This window comes from Bombyx mori, chromosome 4, assembly GCF_030269925.1.
Source record: "Bombyx mori chromosome 4, ASM3026992v2".
Lineage (NCBI taxonomy): Eukaryota > Metazoa > Arthropoda > Insecta > Lepidoptera > Bombycidae > Bombyx > Bombyx mori.
Genome location: NC_085110.1, coordinates 7,791,870 through 7,814,682, shown reverse-complemented (window position 1 = coordinate 7,814,682; position 22,813 = coordinate 7,791,870). Strand labels below are relative to the sequence as shown.

At 34.9% G+C, this 22,813-nt stretch overlaps 1 protein-coding gene across 1 annotated transcript in view; it reads right to left on the bottom strand.

The window, feature by feature from the left end:
* Window positions 1-13,329, bottom strand: part of LOC101744567 (neuroligin-1) — a 69,817-nt gene extending 56,488 nt beyond the window's left edge. The window contains exon 1 of the mRNA XM_021349961.3: window positions 12,791-13,329. The gene's annotated coding sequence lies outside the window, so the exon portion shown is untranslated. The remainder of the gene's footprint in view (window positions 1-12,790) is intronic.
* Between the last annotated feature and the right edge of the window lie 9,484 nt (window positions 13,330-22,813).

Below are 22,813 nucleotides of genomic sequence, written 5' to 3'. Positions count from 1 at the left end.
TTATTGAATGAGAGTGTGGCTGTGTTTTGCGGTTTCGATTCTGGTCGATTGGCCACACGTTGTCGGCCTGATGGTTGAAAATCGTTTCCGGCCCACGGTATAGGTACAGTAAAGCCAATTAGACGCCTCCGGTTTCGGCCGGTAAATTTCTGCATGAGTAAAATGATTTTCAGAGTAGCGATTCTCAGGGGAACGGATCTGTCGATGAAATTACATTTGAGCTGAAACTGGTAAATTGGTCTTCGTCAAAACAACCTTACGAATTAATAGTCTCACAACGATCGTACTGAAAAATGTTATACCTACCCCAGAATGGAACCCCGTCATAAATACGTCACCAAGAAAACATGTTTTTTATTACCAGTAGTCGAATGTTAATTAAAATTAGAAAATTAATATAATTTGTTGTTATAAAAAAACACTCTATTGTGATGATTTATAAAATTAATCAATAACACCGGCCGACATCATTTTCCTTGTTCAAGTTCTGATTATTTTTTTCCACTAATTTGGTAGTGCTGATCACGAAATTATACCTCATTTTATCGTATCACATCAGGTTTTAAAAAAAATTAAGACATTGGCTATTACAAATTTTTTGATTAAAATAAATTAAATTTTAGGTTTTGGCGCTCATTTCTCGAATCGTGCGACCTCTCGTGAGGAAATATATTAGTTGCAACAACGACACACCCATTCGAAACAGGCTACATGCAAATAAACCTCTACAGTTACTTTGTTCATAAACTTTTTACTGAAATTAGTGTGTTTATTTAAAAAAAATCTTACGTTACGTACTTATATATATTTTTTATTTTTTTTTACTTATATACAAAATTTCCATGCTTCTTGTGCGAGTGGGACAGTATAGCACGAGACAAGCACTACGTTCAAAAATAATGGAATCCTCGTAAAAATCTCAAAGTAGAAACAAAAAACGTTATACGAAAAAATTTAATTAGTCCTAAAAAAATTTTACTACCTCCGCTTCATATCAAACTCGGTATGATGAAACAGTTTGTTAAAGCATTGGATAAAAACAATGCTAGTTTTGAATACCTGTGTAAAAAAATTCCAAGATTATCTGATGCAAAAATTAAAGAAGGAGTGTTCGATGGACCGCAAATCAGATCTTTGATGGCTGATGAAAAATTTGATGCCAGAATGAATAACACTGAATCAGATGCTTGGCTGGCGTTCAGAGATGTTGTCAACAATTTTCTAGGAAATAATAAACATCCCGACTATAAAAATAAGGTTGCAAACTTATTGGATAAGTATCAAAAATTGGGGTGTAATATGAGCATAAAACTCCACTTTCTAGATTCACATGTGGACTTTTTTCCTGATAATCTTGGTGATTACAGTAAAGAGCAGGGAGAAAGGTTTCATCAGGACATAAAAACTATGGAGACAAGGTACCAAGGTCGATGGAATGTGAATATGATAGCTGATTACTGCTGGTCACTGACACGTGATATTACTGAAGATACTCACAAAAAAACTACACCCAGACGTAATTTTGTCACGAAACGTAAAAGATGTCACTCTAAATAGTCCTACAGCATTGTTTAGACTCATTGTTTTCTTTGTAAATGTTCAAATATATGTTTTTGTAATATGATTATTGATTTTTTCGTTAAATTTTGTAAAAAATGCTTTTTCCTTCTTTTAAAAAAATCTGATGTGATGGGGCAAATATATAGGTGTTTTTGTGTTTAAAATAGTATAAATTGGTGATATTTGTGGCTCAAATACAAACAACATTCAAAAAATTTTCATTTGTCGGCCGGTGTAATCTGATTACGGAGAAGCCGATTAGGATGAAAATAGCCACGGACGATTTAACAAATATCCAATCAAATTCGGATTGTCCCTATTCGAACTCGAAATACGTTACAAGCCCTTGTATTAATTTAATAACATATTTATATGTTACATAGAGACTAATAATAATAACATTATCAGTTTTCGATTAAGTAACTTAATCGTAAAGTAATTAAAGTTATTATGTGCGCCAGCTATACTTGTAAGGTGTTGTTTTTCTAATATAAAATTTTATTTACAGGATGTATTAACTATTGAATGGTCATGAGATTTACAAATACTTTTGATTCTGATAAGTTATATTATAAAGGATAATTACCAGAAAAAAGTCAGAGACAAGTCACATGCACATATAGGATTTTATATTCATATATAAATATAAAACATCAAATCAAAGAATAAGCAAACATGTACATCGCACCAAAGTTTGCCCAATGTGAAAATTGAACCCACGACCCCGGAGTCAGTGTCGCTAACCACCGCACCGCCGAATCAATCAAAATAATACGTGAAGCAAAAACTTTGTATCCCTTTTTACGAAAATTGCGCGGACGGAGGAGTATGAAATTTTCCACACTTATAGAGAATATAGAGAAGAAATGCACAATGCTAATAATTTTTTTAAATAATGCATAAAAGATACATTAAATCAATAAAGAAAACATTACACACACTACACATCGCATGCTTACTATTTATTGTTAAACTTTTGTTCTTGACGTCTGTTGTCAAATTGAGATTAAATATTGTTTGAAGTATTAAATACAATCCTAATAGTGTACAAACTTACAATTCCAATTAATTATAGTCGAATTTCGACTACTGCGGGACCTCTAGTCAATCAAAATCTGTCCGCACGCTTAAATAATTTCATAGACAATAACATGTTTTATATTTTAATATGTAACGTTAGCGCGGTATAAGTAATTAGTAAATAAAAATGGCGTCACTGCATACGAATTATTAAACAATTTTCATTAAAAAAAACCGTTATTAAAAAGCCATTCAATATCCCATCCAATAATAATAATAATAATCGAATAATTGGATTGTTGACAAAAAACTTTAACACAAAGCAATAAAGTGTAGCAATATAAAAATTTATGACAGGGAACGAAATTTACTTACATTTTATTACAACAATAAAATTATGAGATTCCATTCTAATGTTTATTTTACTTTCCCTTATATGTTTTATTTGAAAATTAAATGTTAGCATGACAGTCAACAGCATAAAAATAGTTGTGTATTTTTCTAATTCAAAGTTCAACAGCTTCTGGCGGTACCCTTTTTTCTTTGTGGGCAGACGACCAGTCTACGACCAAAGTCGACCGACTTTTAAGCACTCGTGACGCAAAGGATAAAAAATCCGGTGCATTCGTATCTATCGATGCAATCGCAATGGTGTTCGAATCATGTAGGCGGGTACCAATTTTTGTAATGAAATACGTACTTAACAATTGTTCACGATTGACTTCCACGGTGAAGGGGTAATAACATCGTGTAATAAAAATCAAACCCGCAAAATTATAATTTGCGTAATTACTGGTGGTAGGACCTCTACTGAGTCTGCACGGGTAGGTACCACCACTTTACCTATTTCTGCCTGAAGCAGTAATGCGTTTCGATTTGAAGGGTGGGGCAGCCATTGTAACTATAATGAGACCTTAGAACTCATATCAAGGGTGAGTGGCGGTATTTACGTGGTAGATGTTTATAGGTCCCTATAACCACTTAACACCAGGCGGGCCGTGAGTTCGTCCACCCAACTATGCAATAAAAAAATAAAATAAAAAAGACTATACGGCCCACCTGAAGCTAAGATCATCATAGCTCACGAACATCAGCTACGACAAAAGGCCAAGCCCAGACCCTGTTTACGACTGAAAATCGCATTCATGTTGAATTTTCTATAGGTTCCGGAAAGCACTTAACACCACAAGCTCAGCACCCGGGCCATCACATAAAACGCGGCTTTGAATGAAACACAATCTTCAAGCTAGTTATTTTTCCCCATTTTATCGTATACACATAATCATTAACCGAACAAAATATGCATCCGCCCAAATTACCTTACTCTTCGGCGTCACAACAACGCCCATGAAACTGGTTGACAAAGTTCCGAGCTCTTTTGGCGCCTGAAACACGAACCAGCCACTTCATTAGAGCCTTCTTTCGTACAAATAACGACCCACCACAACATTAGCAACTGTGCTAACTACAATTATCGTATGACGTACCTACAACACAACCCGAGATTGTTTTAAAAGATGAAATCTGTATAATTTACTCTTCAGATATGAATCGCTCAATTTTTCTTATTTCCAAATATGAAACACTATAAAGTTTTATGATTGTCCTAAACAAAGTACCTACCTACGTGAAATGTGCGCTATGATTACTTGATTATATGAACATTATCTAAAAATTCATTAATTAAAAATAGCGCTCTCAAGTTCGCATCCCATTTATTCGATTAAAACTTTGTAAAATTTTAGAGAAGATTTCTGGCATGGTACCAAACAATTTATAGTTCATGGCAAATAATTCATTTTAATAAATAGGTGTAAATGATATGAAATGATCTGATCTGATATTATCTGGTATAATTGACGGCTGTTATCGTTTCGCTGGTGTTGAAAACAGATTAGAAAGAAAAGCTAAAAATAACACGATAAATCACTTAGTGCTTAGTTTTACTATCTCAATCTAAGTACTAAGAATATAGAAGCAGAGTAGCATGCATGATTCCCAGACATGACTTCCGAGCTTACCGTAAGTCGTCTGAGCGGAGTTTGTGTAATATTTGTACACTAATGATTAAGTACGTGATCAACTCTACCGCCTCAACCTAAGTTCAGCTATCGCCCGGGCGGTCACTTCATTAATTATGTTAAAGTTAAATTACTAGTCCCCGAGGCAGTAAAACTATAGAGCACTGGTCGAAACATTGTCAACAATGATAATTTGCGGTAACTAATCACAGCTTTTTGATGCTTGATACAAGCAACATTGACCTTCAATCTTATTGAAAAGACGAACATTTGTATATTTCGCTATAACAATACCAATTACGTTAAGAGAAAATGCGAATGTCGATAAATTTAAAGAATACGCTTGTTAAAGTCTGTCGCTGTTTGCTCCCGCAAATCTACCTTAATAGAGTGAAAATGTGTGTATGTATATGTGATTGTATATATATATCGACGCTTGAAAGGCAAACGTGACTAAGCGTCATAACTGCATTGTACATAAATGATAGGCAATAACCATATTCGATGCGCAAAAAATATATATTTTCTAGGTCTAGTAAAATCATTTCAATCCTACAGCTACTAGCTAGATTCTACTATAGCTAGATTCGTTAAAATAAATTTTGTTTTCAGGTATTTCAACTTTAAATTAGTCTACTGTAAAGTTCACGCATTGTCGCTTAGTCACGTTTGCCTTTCAAGCGTCGATATATATATATATATATATATATATATATATATATATATATATATATATATATATATATATATATATATACTTTTTTGTGTATGTATTTGTAACTTAATATAAATTTCATTGCGCCCACCACTATTTACTCTGCACTACCTTTGGTTGACTGGTAGAGAATGCCTTAGGAATTAAGTTCGCCAATGTAAATTTTACATGAAGTGTAATAAATAAATAAAATGAAACAACTGCACTACAGACTAAAATTATCTGTGTAAAAAGTCAAATTAGATATTTCGTATTCCCCTGAATATTTCCGACCAACTTAAGCAATAAAGAAATAAAATTTAAGAAAGATTATGAGGATACCCCCAAACATATTTTGCTTTTGAGTTTTATTTATTATTGCTTAGATGGGTGGACGAGCTCACAGCCCACCTGGTGTTAAGTGGTTACTGGAGCCCATAAACATCTATAACGTAAATGCGCCACCCACCTTGAGATATAATTTCAAAATTTTGAAAAGCATAGATGCAAACTGCTCTAACTCTCGGCAACGACATTAATATGTTTTCAAAATGTTTACTATCACAAGGAAACGACTTCTTTTTTTTTTCGTAAAATAGTTTTCACGAAAAACTACACTAGTGTGTTGCCGCGGTTTTAGTATCTTTCGCACGCAGCTCCGCTATTTAGGGGAGGCCTCTGTCCAACAATAGGCGTCTGTGGGCTGATAATGATGATGATGATTATGATGACATATGCCATGAAAAATTACGGAACTCTGTCTATAAACCACTTTTGTAAATATTACTTTTATGATCAGAGGTCGACGACTTCCATGACCATTGGACTCTTTTGAAACTGGTTGAAGACATTTAGTGTCGCTCAACGATTACACATCACTAAATATATTATATTGTGCCAAATGACATAGCTATCTTAAAGGCAATGCCATGGAACAAGTCCGGCTAAAATAGGTATCAGGCAAAAAGTTTCATTGTTTCATATTAAAGCTAAAAAAAACGGGTATCCTCATCACGTTGAATGGGCAGGTAAAGTAAAAACTTGATGGGGCTCGATCAACGAAAACGACCTATAAAAGGTATACGGAGGCTTTAACGGAGGTTACTTTATGGTGCTATAAACAGTTTTCGCTCACAGTTGACGGACACAGTATAACATCATAACTCTGCACCTGTTAATTATTATCGCCTATCCTTCCGACCTTCCCAGTAGAAAAGTAAAGATTTTATCTCTCAGCTGTAAATTTTTGGACATAAATAGCGCTGTGGTCAAATAGGGCGACACGCAGGGGCGAAAACAATCCCTTCTGAACCACAAGTAGTAAGGTGCTAGTTTACACCACTGTCAATCTACTATTAATTACCGAAAAGGCTTTAATGAAAGAAATAAGATAATATTTTTGTGTTTGTTTCCCAGCGCAATAAAAATATATTATACTGAGAAAATTTGTTCCATTCTGGTTTTTGGCTGACTTCTATTGTGATAGATGCGACTAAATGATCAAAGATTTTTTGTTATTTTAATATTTTTATTGTATTCACTTTCTTCTTGTCATTATGCCTCTGCTCAAATTCCTGCGCATCTCTGGTCTTGTTTTTCATCAAAATTCATACTCAATTTTATCTCATACTCATTCGTAGCATACCTAATTTTATTTCTATATATCTCCCTTCGCCCTCCTAATTGCTATCTCCTTTAGCACACTCTGCTCTAAGCTTGCACGAGTAATTATCACCATCTTGTTCCTCTCGTAAATAAATCCTGGTCTCAAAAGCCAAATACAATTTAGACTTCAACCTTATGTCTCAATCTGGGTGGCAGCATTTATTTTCTGATTTATGCACTCTTAATGTGTACTTTCAATTATGTACACTCAATTACAAAAAATTAGTTCAAATTCTCATCCACCACTTTAGTTTTCTTTATTGATAGTTCATTAGCATCTGGAAACATTTGTTATCCCCTCAAGAAAGTTTTTCATGATAAAATTTTGGAAGAAACTCGTTAAAAAAGCTGTACTAGCTTATTAGTCAATATTGCCCCACTTATTTACTTTACAGATACAAAGAGTAAGATGGGATCAATTGAATACATACATATAACGGAACAATCTACCTATCATAAGGATTTCTTCCTGTTAAACAAAAAAAAGTTATGATTCACTCGTCTGAATTATTTTGGGTTCTGTTTTTCTGTCAATTATTTGTGTTTCAGCGAATAATGAATTTCGTGCTTCTTTCGAAAACGCGAATACCCCAAATTATGCAAATAGCTGAAATGAATGTTGTATAAACTCAGTCGTATAGCTAGCTCAATATAAATAAACAGGAAAAGAAACTGTCTGATTCTGAGTCTGATTTCATGACTCGATGTTTGATTGTAGAAGTATAGTGTATTGCACAGAAAAGACCTAAGTACACTAGTTTCTAGTTGTTAGATAACTCCCAATTCGTTCAGAATAAGTTACCAAACCTTTATTTTGAAAGCTAGGCGATCAGTAGTCATCATGACATTCACGAGGAAACGAATTCCGAAGTTGTGTGAACAGATTGAAAAAACGAACGGACCAAACTAGATTCATACTATATGTCTCATTATGGCTATTTTCCAAACGAACCTAAAAACTTAGTCATGAAATATTCCTTCATAAAAATAGTCCTCAGTCAAGCAAGAACTTTGGTTAGTCACTATCCGGTGGATCGACGGCAGTTAGGTTAGTGCAAAGTTCCTAAATTCAATTAGAGCTTGGCGGCAGCCGTTCACGATTCATGGCTTTATCAATGCGCCTGTTGCTGCAATACAAACTGCTAATAATTGACGGTATTCTTTTAATAAATTTCAACTCGTTTATGAATTCTTTTAAGCTTTAGAAAACCAGTCTATGTTCCTAAGTTTTAACAATTTGCTATCAAGTAACTATTGCTACCAACAACATGAATTACCGTGATGAAGAATGCAGAATGCATTATGTAATAAAAATTTAAGCATGCATATGTTTAATTTACTATAATGAATTCAATTAAATAAATAAATTGCGTGTTTAAATTATCAGCTATAGACAGAAATGTGAAGTCGTATGGGTGGATACCATCATCCTGCCAATCTACCGCGAAGTAATTTTTCACTTGGATTTAAAGGGTGGAATATAATTACGCCTCATTTGAGACTTAGATCGCATTTCTCAAGATGGTTGATGGTGACAGGGCTTATAATAATAATAATCGGTAATCACTTAACACTTAACTTAATTAGCTGAGGTAAACAAGTCACGTTAAGCTAACATTAATACGAGTAGAAACAGACATAAATGCAAGGGATAGAGCACTTTATAATTTTAAGTTAGACTATATCAATCACCAGGTGGGCTCTCAGCTCGCTCACTCATTTAGCCGACTAAAAATAAAAATAAATTATATCTGATCAAAATCTTCATTGTTAAAATTCTCGGTGATCTGACTTCAAACGTATTCAGCGTCTTTATTTCGATACATTATCGCACGTGTATGCTTCATCACACAATCACGCGGTACACAATTGAAACGTATTTCAGTGGCAGGGATTTTAATAAATACACAATGGAATTAAAGCCGACGAACAAAAACGTAAAATTCTTTTAACCCCACATGAGTTAGCGATGAATAGCTTTGTACGCTTCCATTATTCAAAGCAATTAGAATTCTGTCCCTTTTTAGAGGCCCGTTAACGTAACGCGGTCTCTGAAATTTTTGCATAATTACGTAGTTCCCTAAAATATATCTAAGATGTCTTTTTATTTCACCACTTCCAAAATAAATGCGCATTGAAAACCCTTCAAAACTCATAATCTTACTTATCAGATATACAAGTGAGTTGTTTTGTAGGCGCCAAGTAACGCTACGAAAACGTAGCACTAAATTTGTTCATGCGTGCATATTTTTCCGTAAAGTATTTACGTCCTCATTCCAAAAAGGCGTGATTATGTATCTAGTCGTGGTCTTTTTTTTTATTGATTAGATGGGTGGACGATCTCACAGCCCACCTGGTGTCAAGTGGTTACTGGAGCCCATAGACATTCACAACGTAAATGCGCCACCCACCTTGAGATATAAATTCTAAGGGTCTCAGTATAGTTACAACGGCTGCCCCATCCTTCAAACCGAAACGCATAACTGCTTCACGGCAGAAATAGGCAGGGTGGTGGTACCCACCTGCGCGGACTCACAAGAGGTCCTACCACCAGTAAATGTACCTATACCTATACGCACTGTTAAATTTACTTTGACAATTTAGAAGGCTTCACCCTAATGGAGTCACCCGATATCACTTTTCTTTACACAAAATCGAACAGAACTCTTACGAAGTCATGAAATGTGATCATAAATTTTTAGGGAACCCTAAGACTACCGAAACGAAGTCGCAAAAATTCTTATCTTTATGGACACAATTTTAAGGTATTCGGATCCCAGCCGAGTCTGTATTATGACCAAAGTAAACCGACGGAAGCGTCGGCGGAGACATAAATACTGCTCCGTACAAAAGAATATTTTTTACCCCGTAAAATATTTCGTTTGTTTAGACTAAAACAGTAAGATCAAATCAATATTGCAAATATTCGGCAAATATAAAATCAGTATTTTATAATGACAGTAATAATTTAGTTTTAACAAAAACTAATATCGAGAATCAGTTTTTCATTCAAGACTCGCGGGTCAAAAATCTTGGAAATATTTAAAACGACAATATTTCGTTTTATTCGATTAAACTTTTACGTTAAAACATCATGTTAACAAATTATTGAACACCAGAATAAAAGCAGTCTGTAAATTATATTCATAATTTTACATTAATATCGCCTTAAGTCATGTTTCTCGTAGATCGAGCGAAGTCGAGAAGTTACCGCATTATTTGGCACGCCAATACGTATGTGAATAAACAGAGCAGACACGCGTGACTTGAATTAATATCGACATTACTTTTAAGGGAGAAAGTCGCAAAATTCTCATTTTCTCGTACGTTAAAAATTTATTTGATATCTCGCCTTGTCTCGTTTTGTCAACAGTTTTATTGATTGCCTCCAAACGTAACAATATGTTGCGTAAACATAATTACAACTTGTTGGATGTATGATAAACGACAATCATAATCAGGTACGATTTGCCAACAGCATTCAAGAACAGCCAGACGAGATTCGGAAAGCATTAAGCGGACAGAATAATTTCCAGGTGATTAGTTTTCTTGGAAGTAATTAGTGAATGTGACAAAGGCCGTGAAGGGTAAATTCCTCTAGGTGAGCGACAGTGGACCCTGCACGCACGTGACACACAAAGCCTCCAGTAATTTGTAACCCTCTCAAAACGGTCCTCGTTCCCCATTGCATTCGTAATTTGTATACCTATTGAAAACTTTATTTCCGATTCATGTTCATTTGAAGGCTTGTATTTATTGCTTGCAAATACGTAAATTTGTGTGATTTATATTCTCGTGGGATATGTCGTAAATAATACAATATTGCAAAAAAAAGGCATAAAGAATACACGTTCAAAATTCCAATGCATATTTGATTACGTCGACTAAATAGACCTTTTCGTTCTCTAAATAAACAGACATATGTCCCTGATTTGTGGACGTTATCCTTTGAGCATTATTTCTTCTGACCCATTCATTATTCAGAATCTAATGCCGATCGAAGCTAGCGCACCGCCACGTTCGCATATTCCATTCATTCGCTCCTTTTACCAATTCACTCTTTAACACCTTCTTACGGTTCGCTTCACGACCTGAATAAAATAACAGACTGAAACCTCATGAGAAAAGATTCAAAGCTCAAACAAACGGACTCGGATTACAAATAGAGTCCTAAAGCCAGAAAGCTGACCGAAGTCATAATTATTTTCCCGACCTTAATTAGCTCGGATCGTATTTCCAGTAACAAGTGATATTAACATTAGAATGATCATGACAATTATACTGTCGTATACACAAAAATCAATCAATTTATCATTAGTAATATTATGTATAAATTTGAATGTTTATATGTCTGGGTATTTACAAGCAAAAATATCAAACCAAAGATATTAGTTTTTAACCGTCATTAATGCTTAAGATAACAAACACAACGCGGGTTATATTATAACGCGAGCTACATACTTAAGACTATATTCGCTGGTTCGTGATTTTATGTATCAACAGATCGAGAAATTACTAATAAATTATTAACCACATAATAAAAAAGAAACTATCCCGAGAAAAGGCAACATAATTCATTTTTTCTGATTAAATATTTATCGCCGCTAAAACTGTGAGCCCCTTTTAGTAGTTAATGTAAAATCTGAATTTCGTAATGGTCATAAAAACTGTCTTTAATCTTCCGGAAATCTTTAATAGCACTCTCAACCCGAGGTTGTATTTATTTACGGATAAGCTCCGAGTTTTGTCTCTAGATAAGAATGTCTTCTGAGGTTTACCTCAACTGATGAAAACTTCGCATTCCTAAGAGTCCCCTCTCTTTTATTTCTAAACGTTATAAAAAGTAATGAGGTATTTTATGTCAGCGGCTGCTGCTTTCTATTGTTCGAAGTCGGTCCACACAAATGGACCGCCTTTTTCTCAAAGTATTAGCATTTACTACAAACGTCGGAAAATATGAAGAATTTTATATGATTCAACCATAACACTTACTGAACATAAATATATCATATTTCTTGAATGTTATGAGCTATTTTTCAACAGTAACATTCTTAATCAATAAGACAAGAACAAAATATATTGCAATTAAAATGACAGCGAAAAGGGTGTAATTCGGTAGCGGTTCTAGCGAGACATCGGTCGTGAGGCTTCACATATAATCCTTCTCCATTAGACCATGTGTCCCTGAGACGTACGCCACAATCCTAGATGTTTCAACAAGATATACGACATGCTCATAAATTTTCACGCAAATTTGGGCTGTGGCGTGCGAAGTCCTATCTATACCAATATTTTTATGTTGACGAGTTTATTATTATAACACATTGTACCATGCGAAATTTCTGTTTTTGCTTTTAAATAACAAACGGTAAATAAATTATTATTACAAAAAAAATTGTTCGTAGAAAACATGTCAGTATACTATAAAATATTTCTTACTTCAAGTCATTTGTAATAGGGTATCATACCCACAAGTCCTAAGTCACTTGATTATCCTAACCAAAAAAAAAGATATTAAAGGAATTAATTATGTAACGTAAAACCAAAATGCCACAAGCAGAACTGTTAACATTAATTAAGAACTTATCTATCTCTTTACCCTTGTATTATACTTAGAGCCAACTATTACTTGAACAACTGGGAGACTAAGTTATCTGAGGACAGCTGCTAATAATTGCGGGCTATAGGTAATAGATAACGACTCTTGGCCAGAAGACGATTCCCCGGAGAGACAGTTTATTGTAATTATACGCTATATTTAACGTTCGACACGCAAAAGATTTACGCAGCACAGATAAGGCACCTTACCCTTATCAACAGCTCTTCTTACCGTTTGTCATAAATTTTATCACTTCGATGAACGGACACAGCAAAGACTTCCTTGTTCAGATTCCTTCCTTCGTCGAATTAACGACCCGTGAACTCGTGAGAAATGCTCCGAGTGTCTATTTTTTATTCTGTCACAAACACGACCACTTCAAGCGACAATAATATCATTCACTTCCATGTTACCCACGACGAACACAACGCGTTTTATTTTATTTACTGATCATATTGATATTTTACGCTCCGGCATATAAGAAAAATAATAATTTCAATAAACAATTTTTCAGAAAGTTTTCACTTGATTCTGTCTAAAGTATTATTTAATAAGTTTTTTTTGTTTCATATATTAGTAAAGTCAAAAAAAAATATTGCAAAAAGTTTGTGATAACATAGTTATTACACAAAAGCAATACCCGCGAAGAAACCGGTTTGGCTTTGTCGAACGAAGTCGCGAGCTGAATGTCAAACGTTGCGGGTGATAAGGCAACGTATGCGTCGGCAGTCTGTCCGATGGCGGTCAGCTGCAGACTGCGCGGATAGAGTGAAGTGTAGTGGCGAGGCTCACTGACGCCGCCCGCGGCCGCCGCCGTGGCGCACGCGCCTCGCAAGGATCGATACACCCCGCCCAAACCACTGCCCCACCCGAAAGGGTGTTATGGCCCACTCACGCACACAAATGCGTACGTTTATCGCACTATACAAACCACACAGAGATTTTCCCGCCTGCCTCGATTCTTTAAATTTTCACTTTCAGTTATTTCTTGAAAAACAATAGAACATTTTTTGTAGCCGTAAATGAAAAAACGCATAGCTTAATCATCTGTAACAGATCCGTTAAGCCCTATGTACCAAATGGAATTGAAATCTAAATTCTATCAACTGATGAAATTAGACAAAAAAGTTATCTTGAATATGATATTTACACATATTTATGAAACTTTAGTCGAAGATCTATAATATTACACAAAGTCCATTAAAGACGAGAACTCAGTTCACCAAGCTTTTGAAACAACAGACTGATTAACTGGTACGAATGAGAATTTTATTACCTCTTAAACTCATACATTTGATAAATCAATCCGACAACAAAAATGTATTTTGAACTAAACAAATGTAAAGAAACACAGAATTAAAATATATTATCATTGAGAAAATTCAAAATTAGATTTAATGAAAAGATAATATTCAAATGTACTTATTTTTCGCACGCTCTCTTAACTTGCGTTCTCATATGGTGTGGAAAAGAAATTCACACTTTCAAGAAAATGAAATATACATACATTTTACTTATCTTGCATAACATACGTTTCACTATCCAAAAATAATATTTTAACTAAAGGAAAATCCATTTTTAGAAAGTACTAAGATTTTTATCCTATACTAGAAATATATAATAGCGCTTTTTTAAGTCATAGACATGGTCTCTATCACTTTACTCCTATATTACAATCTCTAACATTTCGAATACAATTTTGCGTCTACTGAGATTAAGCCTCGTAAGGTTATTAAATTAAGTATATGCTTGATGAAAACATCATCGTCAGCCGAAATATGTCCATCACTGGAGCCACTTCCAAATCAAATTTCATACTTTAAGTCAAGCTTCGCAAGCACGTAAGTGATTAAGTATTATTAAAACATCGTAAAAATCTTTAAAACTACGTTACTTTCTAAATTTTCGATCTCACGTAACTGGCTTTATTGTTATAAATTTAATGAATCGATCATTAATTAAGTGATAGAAAGTTTAGAAGTCAGGCAACACAAAAGCCTTTCTTTCTCACTAATGAAAAATGCGAATCCTTGCCGTGGCATTGTTAATTAAGAATTAATTGAATACGAATGACAAGTAGGCCCGTTGAAGAGGTTAATTTAATTCGTATTATTGTATCTTGAAAATTATAATGGAAATTACTTGAAACACAGACGGTATTATGGAAAATACTTTAGATACTTAATCGCAGTTTGTGGGGCCTTATGATGATAAACAATCTATGACAAGACAAAAATGTTTAAAACATAGCGTCGAAGTCTCAGTTTTATTGGAATAACCGTTGTTAGTACCGCATTTACCTTTAGCAGCAGATATAGGTGGGATAATTAACGCGCGCGGTTTCGTAATACACCGTGATGGTACCACCATTAAATTAAAATTCTTTCTCCTTATAAGTTGTATTAATTTGTAATACTAAACAACAATATCTTTGCCATCACGTTTATCTAGTATTATTATCTATCGTTTATCTGGATATCTATACCAAATTTTATTAGAATGAATCCATTTCTGTACGAAATACGAGAGCACGCCCTAATAACGGCGTTCGATCAAAGAAATATCCACAAACAGCTGTCCCGTAAAAATCACAAAATATTCATCTGGGAGGGGTAGGCGGGCTACGTCGAACCCTCAACATTATTCCAGTAAAAAAAACCTCCTTACTAAACCAGAAAAACTTCCATTTAGCTTCCCGAGGAGTACATAAACCGTGGTGAAAGGTCACCTTGCAGATACAATAGCAAGAACAGTTATTTTTTCTGTTTGATTATGTTCCGGTTACTTATGACTTTCACTTTGCAGACAAGCTGGAAAAGTTACGTTAGACAAGCTTTTTTTAAGGATTATTCTTTTTTTGTTTTAAATTGTGTTAAGAATGGCTACACATTTGCTACGCCGTAGCAGCGTAATCAGTTTTAAGCATCAGGCGGGCATCAGCGTTTTGACTACTAAAATTACCTAAATCACAAAGCACCTATTTTTGGTGTTTTATACTCAAAACTTTCCTTATTTTCATTTACGGTGTAAATGGGAAATTGAGCTTGAGATAGCTGGTTACTGGAGTCAACAGTCAATAACACAACTTAATGCCGCCACCACTTTGAGACTTAAGGCCGAAGTCTTATTTGAATTGTATAACGACTATCCCGTATTCCCAACTGGTACACGTACCTGCTTCGCGGCAGAAATAGATGGTGATAGCTACCCGTACGAACTTACAATACACCCTAAGCTGACGAGTTCCCGATCCACTAGATCTAATACGGCTAACGGAACCATTAATAACTACCAGACTAATTATTAATATTAAAATCATCAAACCAAATCCTATTCAACATTTTACATATTTTTTAATGCATTAAAAAAAATGTAGCTAATGAATTTTCACATGACCTTTATACCGTTATTAAAATAAAAAAACAATTTCCAAAAGCATTATTCTGAAACGTTAATCTAACCGGCATTGAAATTCAGTCACGACGTAAAAATAATACGCTGAGTAAGATAAATATCATGGGATTCATTTTTCATACGACTAAGCAGAACACCTGTTACCTGCCGCCTCTGAAATACGTCATGGCCGTAATTGTCATTTAATTTAGACGTTGACCGCTGACAAACGACTCGTTCAGATTCGTTTTATATTACTAAAAAACATTGATCTAAAGCCAAATATTATATGAGAATTGAAGAATGATATTTTTGTGTCTGAATACGAATTAGAAACAGTTATTGCTCGAAATGGAAATATAATATGCTTCGCTAAGATCGTATACAAACTGACTCTAGAGAATTTCGAGATAAATTTTATATCTATACTTATATACTTATAATATTATAAAGCTGAAGAGTTTGTTTGTTTGAACGCGCTAATCTCAGGAATTACTGGTCCGATTTTAAAAAATCTTTCAGTTTTAGATAGCCCATTTATTGAGAAAGGCTATAGGCTATATAACGTTACGCTAAGACTAATTCAAGCGAAGCACCAATAAAGAATGTTTCAAAATCGGGGTTATTTTTACCTTTTGAGAGCTTCCGCTGCGTGCGCTGCAGTAACGGTTAAAGTTTCGCTAAAATAATTTATGACAGAATCGTTCCCCTTTAAAAGATCTAAAAAAAAGTCTGCCATAGCATATGTCTATATGTTATGCTTGGCTCACTTTAACGTTTTTTATGCTAACCAAATTTGTTCTAAAATTATTTGTGAAAAATTAAAAAGCATTATTTGTGAACTTATACGCGGACGAAGTCGCGGGCAAAAGCTAGTTAAAATATAAAGAAAAGAGAGATTGAGTTAAACTAGAGATTTAAAATGTTTATAGTATGTAGACAATTCATCTGAAGCTATTTCCCCATCACCCGTATAGGATTTCCCGTTACCAGAAAAACATACCTAACCTACCTACCTGCCCTTATGCATAGTAACACTTGTTCATGAGCACGCTACGATAAAAGTACAGAGAAAACTAACCACATCCCTGAAAGCCTCCATGTTGTTTAATGTCGTGCTTATATTTACTAAATTTCAAATTTTTCCAATAAACTACAGACGCCGAAAACTTTTTTCATCTCAGTGACTCCTAAAAAAATATAAATGCACCAATGTCCTTCTAAGTAACAATGACATTCGTCTCTTTTGAAAGTTATCAAATAAACTTCACGACCTTAGGCTGTAAAAAATGTAGCCACAAAACACTCAACTTTTTACCTTTGGATCTTTTATCGAAAATGTTATGTTAAAATAAATAAAAGCTTTGCAGTGAATCTTTCTTTGGAAAGTAAGTCCTGTAAGGTCATGTGAGGTCAAAGGCTTTGGTTTTTACATTTTTCTGACCAAAAAAAAAAAAAGCATATTTTCATAAAGTTATGTAAATTTTACTATCTCATAACTCTCATAGCAAGTTCGTGATGACGAGGATGATTATCACAATATTGATTTTCTAATGAACGTAAATGATGAATAAGTCTGAAGTCAATCGTATATAACAGATACGAATATAGCGAATACTTTCCTCATTCTCTGTACTATCATAGCTTTAAGCGCTTAAAATTAATGAACGTGGGGAAAAGCTAGTAGGATATTGAAAGCCTGCACGGAACGATACAGCAATCCGCCCTATTTATGCCACGAAGCAAAGTGCTCTCCCAGTTTGAGCGATGATACGATATTATGGCAGTAAGAATATTGAGACGTCCTCGTGATTCAAGTTTTACAGTGAAATTTAATATCGGCATTCATGAATAATTCAAAATTGTTAGTGTTTTATTTTATTTTTAGCGGTGTTCGATTTATTTGTATAACATCATATTAATACTGTTTGTATGCAAAGCGTTACGGCCAGTCACTGTCATGTTCCTATTATTTTAAATATTTTAGTCAGTGTCATAGAAAGTGCTACAAAAAACACGCGTATTTTATTTCAAATATCAAGCCACTCAAAACACAACCTTATCAACTCAACAAGCAGTATTATTACGACCTAGTAAAAAGCGCTGGGTCTCGTTGGATGCAGGTGGCAATGGACCGGTCGCACTGGAAATCTATTGGAGAGCCCTATGTTCAGCAGTGGACGGCGATAGGCTGAAATGATGATGATGATGATGCAGCAGTATTCTTGAAAACAAATATAGCTACTAAAAATAATGCACACACAATAATAAGCAGGAAGACACACAGCTGTGCGCGTATTACATACGTACATAAATGCAAAATATAGTTAATACATATATCCAATATCCATGCATACTATCGTAAAACACCTACAAATTTCAATCTCAAATCGATCAATCTGGTTAACAACCACGTAATCGGTCTTATGAATCACACGGTTTTCGTTTCTTGAACGGAAATGCGACTCACAGCTTTGCAATTTTCTTAAAATCGACATTTTACCAACTTCCTTTTTACGATTTAAACCTCACTTTTTACGATTACTTTTACCAATACAATCCTAAGTCGCGTTCTATTTTATTCTATTCTAGTCATCTCGATCTCTATAGTGTCTTCATACTTCTATCGGGATAAATAATAGACAAAACGTCGGGCAGATTTTCATTGTTTTAAAAAAAATTATATTTCAGTTTAACCGCATACTATGAACCAAAGCGTACTTGCGATCGCTCTAAGATAAATAACTTTTAATCATATTGAATAGGGTTAGATTGAAATTTCACAATGTAGATATTGTAGGCATTTATCGATTGGATTGAAGAAGGTTAAAATTGTTTTCTTTGGGAAAAAAGCACTTATTTATTGTTTTGCTTCTATATTTTTCTGTGGCGTATTCACATCGTTAAACGTGATTCTTTAATGTACTAATGGTTTTGATGGTTGATATTTCACATAACTCTACCCTGAGATTTAGAACTATCATCATTACTGCTTATACGGCTCGTAGTGAGGTATAGGGAAGTATCACCATCCTAACTGTTTCCGGTATACATAACGTATGGTAAAAGTTATTTAAAACAAATTTTTATTATTATTCAAGGTTAGTGTGCATGAGAGACGCATTACTGCCGTGAAGCAGTAATGCGTTTCGGTTTGAAGGGTGGGGCAGCCGTTGTAACTATACTGAGATTTTAGAACTTATATCTCAAGGTGGGTGGCGCATTTACGTTGTAGATGTCCATGGGCTCCAGTAACCACTTAACACCAGGTGGGCTGTGAGCTCGTCCACACATCAAAGCAATAAAAAAAAAGACGATTACTTAACTTAATACCAGGTGGATCTAATTTGTGTACAATATATCATAGCATTAAATAATGAAAAAAAATTCCCGTGAATTTGATAAATTTTGTATACAAGTTGCATATTATATTAAACGAATTCATCAGAAAGTCATTATGCGCCAGGTGCTTCGAAAAGGCCAATAACGCAACTTTTATTGGTTTTTTGCATGGTTTTTCTCACAATTTTTACATGTTTCTTTAATACATTTTTTCCTACAGTCAGTGTTGTATTCAATATCCAAGAAGTATTGACGAGAACCATTTTCCCGTTTCCGTCTTTAAAATATTAGTTGCGATAAATGCAATAAATAGTATCCAACGGCTTACTCCGATGATACTTGTGTTACCTAACTGGTTTTCCTTTTAAATAACATTCATTCCAAGAAATCAAATCACAATAACAAGCCGTTAAACTCTAAATGTACAACAGATAGTGAATCAAACTCGGTAGCATTTCTTTCGGGCATGTTACAATTCCTTCATTAAAGACATAAAAGGTACAAGTATAAAAGGAGTTGACAAAATTCTTGTTTAGAATACGCTCTAGTGAACGGCACAAAACACACACGTTAAGTGATATGCGGGTAACATCTATCATACAAATAACTTTGCTCGTACCCTGTTTCGGGGATCTACTCGTCTTCCCATGTTATCTGGTAATTAGTGACGAATTCAGTACATTCATTAGATTTCCAAACTAGTAGAAATTCAAACTTATGTAATTATTAATATTCAGTCAACTTGTTACAGACTTTTAGTTTTCAATGCAACCCTAAGGTTTACCGCGAAATCTAATTGTGCTTTGCATTGTGAAAGTGAATACTAATTTCACTAAAATTTCTATGCACGCCCACATCCTAAATTTCGGTACATATATTAAAAATGTTCCAGACAGAAGCTCTCTGGCGATTTAAAATTTTTTTTTATTGCTTTGATGCGTGTACGAGCTCACAGCCCACCTGGTGTTAAGTGGTTACTGGAACCCATAGACATCTACAACATAAATGCGCCACGCACCTTGAGATATAAGTTCTAAGGTCTCAGTACAGTTACAACGGCTGCCCCACCCTTCAAACCGAAACGCATTACTGCTTCCCGGCTGAAATAGGCAGGGAAGTGGTACCTACCCGTGCGGACTCACAAGAGGTCCTACCACCAGGTAATTAGGTAATATATGAAGTTTGTCATCATAATAATTGTTATAGACGTAAATATGATTGCACAAAATATGGATTGATTTTACATATGGTGTTTTGTGCAATCAATATGTCATTACGACAAAACCTTAGTAAAACAAATCGGTATTGTTTCCAAAGAATAGGGAGCTGATTGAGGAGGACTCTACGTTAGTTGAAAACAAAATAGCGAATACGTTTGACCTGTGCAGTAATAATACACATTTTTTGTGTCTCGATTCCCGATCCACTAACGGTGCTTTTAGGTACTTCAAGCACCGGTCACCGTTCTCGTCGAACCCGTCGCTTGCGACGAAGGGCTCGACGAGTAAATTAACACCCAGACACAGCCCACTGAGTTTCTCGCCGGATCTTCTTAGTGGGTCGCGTTTCCGATCCGGTGGTAGATTCTGCGAAGCACGACTCTTGCTAGGGTTCGTGTTAGCAACGTCATCAGGTTTGAGCCCCGTGAGCTCACCTACAAACGTTAGGGTTACGCTGAAATAGCCTCTCAAGGCTCTCAGCTTAGGAATAAAAAATAAAAAAAATGTGTCTCGAATAAAAAAAAATGGAAACAATGAAAAATAAAAAGCGGTACTACTAAATACTAAATACCATTGTATTAATAATTCTCGTTCATAACATTCATTTGTCTTTTGAAACAGAAATCAAGTAAAATTCACACCGGTGGTTTTTCTGTAAAAAATGTCTCGATGTTTAAACCATTTTAATTAATAGACAGGATATTTATAATAACAATGAAAAGTTACGTACATAAATAATTATACGTTACATACCAAATAGGTTGTTTGTTGTGCAACATTAAAATAAAATCGGAGCTAACGATACTTAGGACGCAAACTTACGCTCCGGGCCCCCACCAGAAAGATAAATAAGCTAGACAAGCCAGCTTTGCAAGTTTTTGTCATTTTATTCAACATTATTGGTATATTTTATTATAATCATGAATAAAAGTCCTCCTCCGTGCGTCAAATTCCTCAGTGCTGAGGGTCGTGACCTTTACGGAGCACTTTTGTTAGGACTATATTCCTCCATTCCTTCCTATCCTCCGCGCAGTGGATAGCGACATCGATGCTGGAGTCCAAAGTCGTCTTAATCTGATCGGACCAGCGCATGGGACTACGCCTCCTAGACCTCTTTCCTTCCATTTTGCCGGTGATGAGTAGCCTTTCGAGATTGTCACCCTTTTTAATGAATGAAAGTAGTAACATAAAATACTACAATATAATGAACGTTCCTCATACAATCATTTGCATACAATAAATAGTTTAAAAATAAATATATCTTTGTGCCCGATCCTTTTCTCATTCCCTCCAACTTTCTCGGCCATGGGCTACATGAATCCAATTATGTCCAAATTCTTGCAAGACGAGTGGTCAATCTATACCACTGTTGTACGAGTCTCCATACTTTTTTTTAATTTTTTTATTTATTGCTTAGATGGATGAACGAGCTCACAGCCCACCTGGTGTTAAGTGGTTACTGGAGCCCATAGACATCTACAACGTAGATGCGCCACCCACCTCGAGATATAAGTTCTAAGATCTCAGTATAGTTACTACGGCTGCCCCACCCTTCGAACCGAAACACATTACTGCTTCACGGCGGAAATAGGCGGGGTGGTGGTGCCTACCCGGGCGGACTCCAAAGAGGTCCTACCACCTAAGGTTTTGCTTTTAACCCAACGACATATACCACAGTATCCTGATTTTACTGGCGATGGGCCGTATCGTAAATATCCACTGATAAGTACGATCATCTTATTGCTGCATACATATACTGTGGTTTGAAGGGTCATCACAGTCCCTATAGAATACAAATGAAATTTCAACGTCGTTTCTCAAGATTAGTCACGTCATTAACGGTATGTCGTATTTAGGCATCGTTAACTACATACTTAAAACTATATGGGCCATTCACCCTTCAATGAACTAAAAAAGAAAGCAAATCCCAACTTAAAAACGTAAATATTAAAATTCAAGTGAATTCATTTGTAAAGTTTTAAGATTAAAGAGTTTTAAGATTTTAAAGTTTAAGATAATTTAAAAATAAAAATGACAAAATAATATAATTTACCTAGTACTTAAATATTTTCGTTTCGACATTTTTCTCTTAAAAATATATAAAATTTGGTCTTCTACGTTGCGTCGCTTTCAGGAATATCTCGTTGTAAAAACAGCCGAGGGCTACACAAAGGAGAGCAGGTAAATTGAGTAAAACGCCAAAGCTTTATCTTGTGTAACGTAGCAGTCGCGTGAAACAATCATTATATACACATAGTCCTTTGTCAATACACACATCTGCCGGACTATCTGAAGGGTC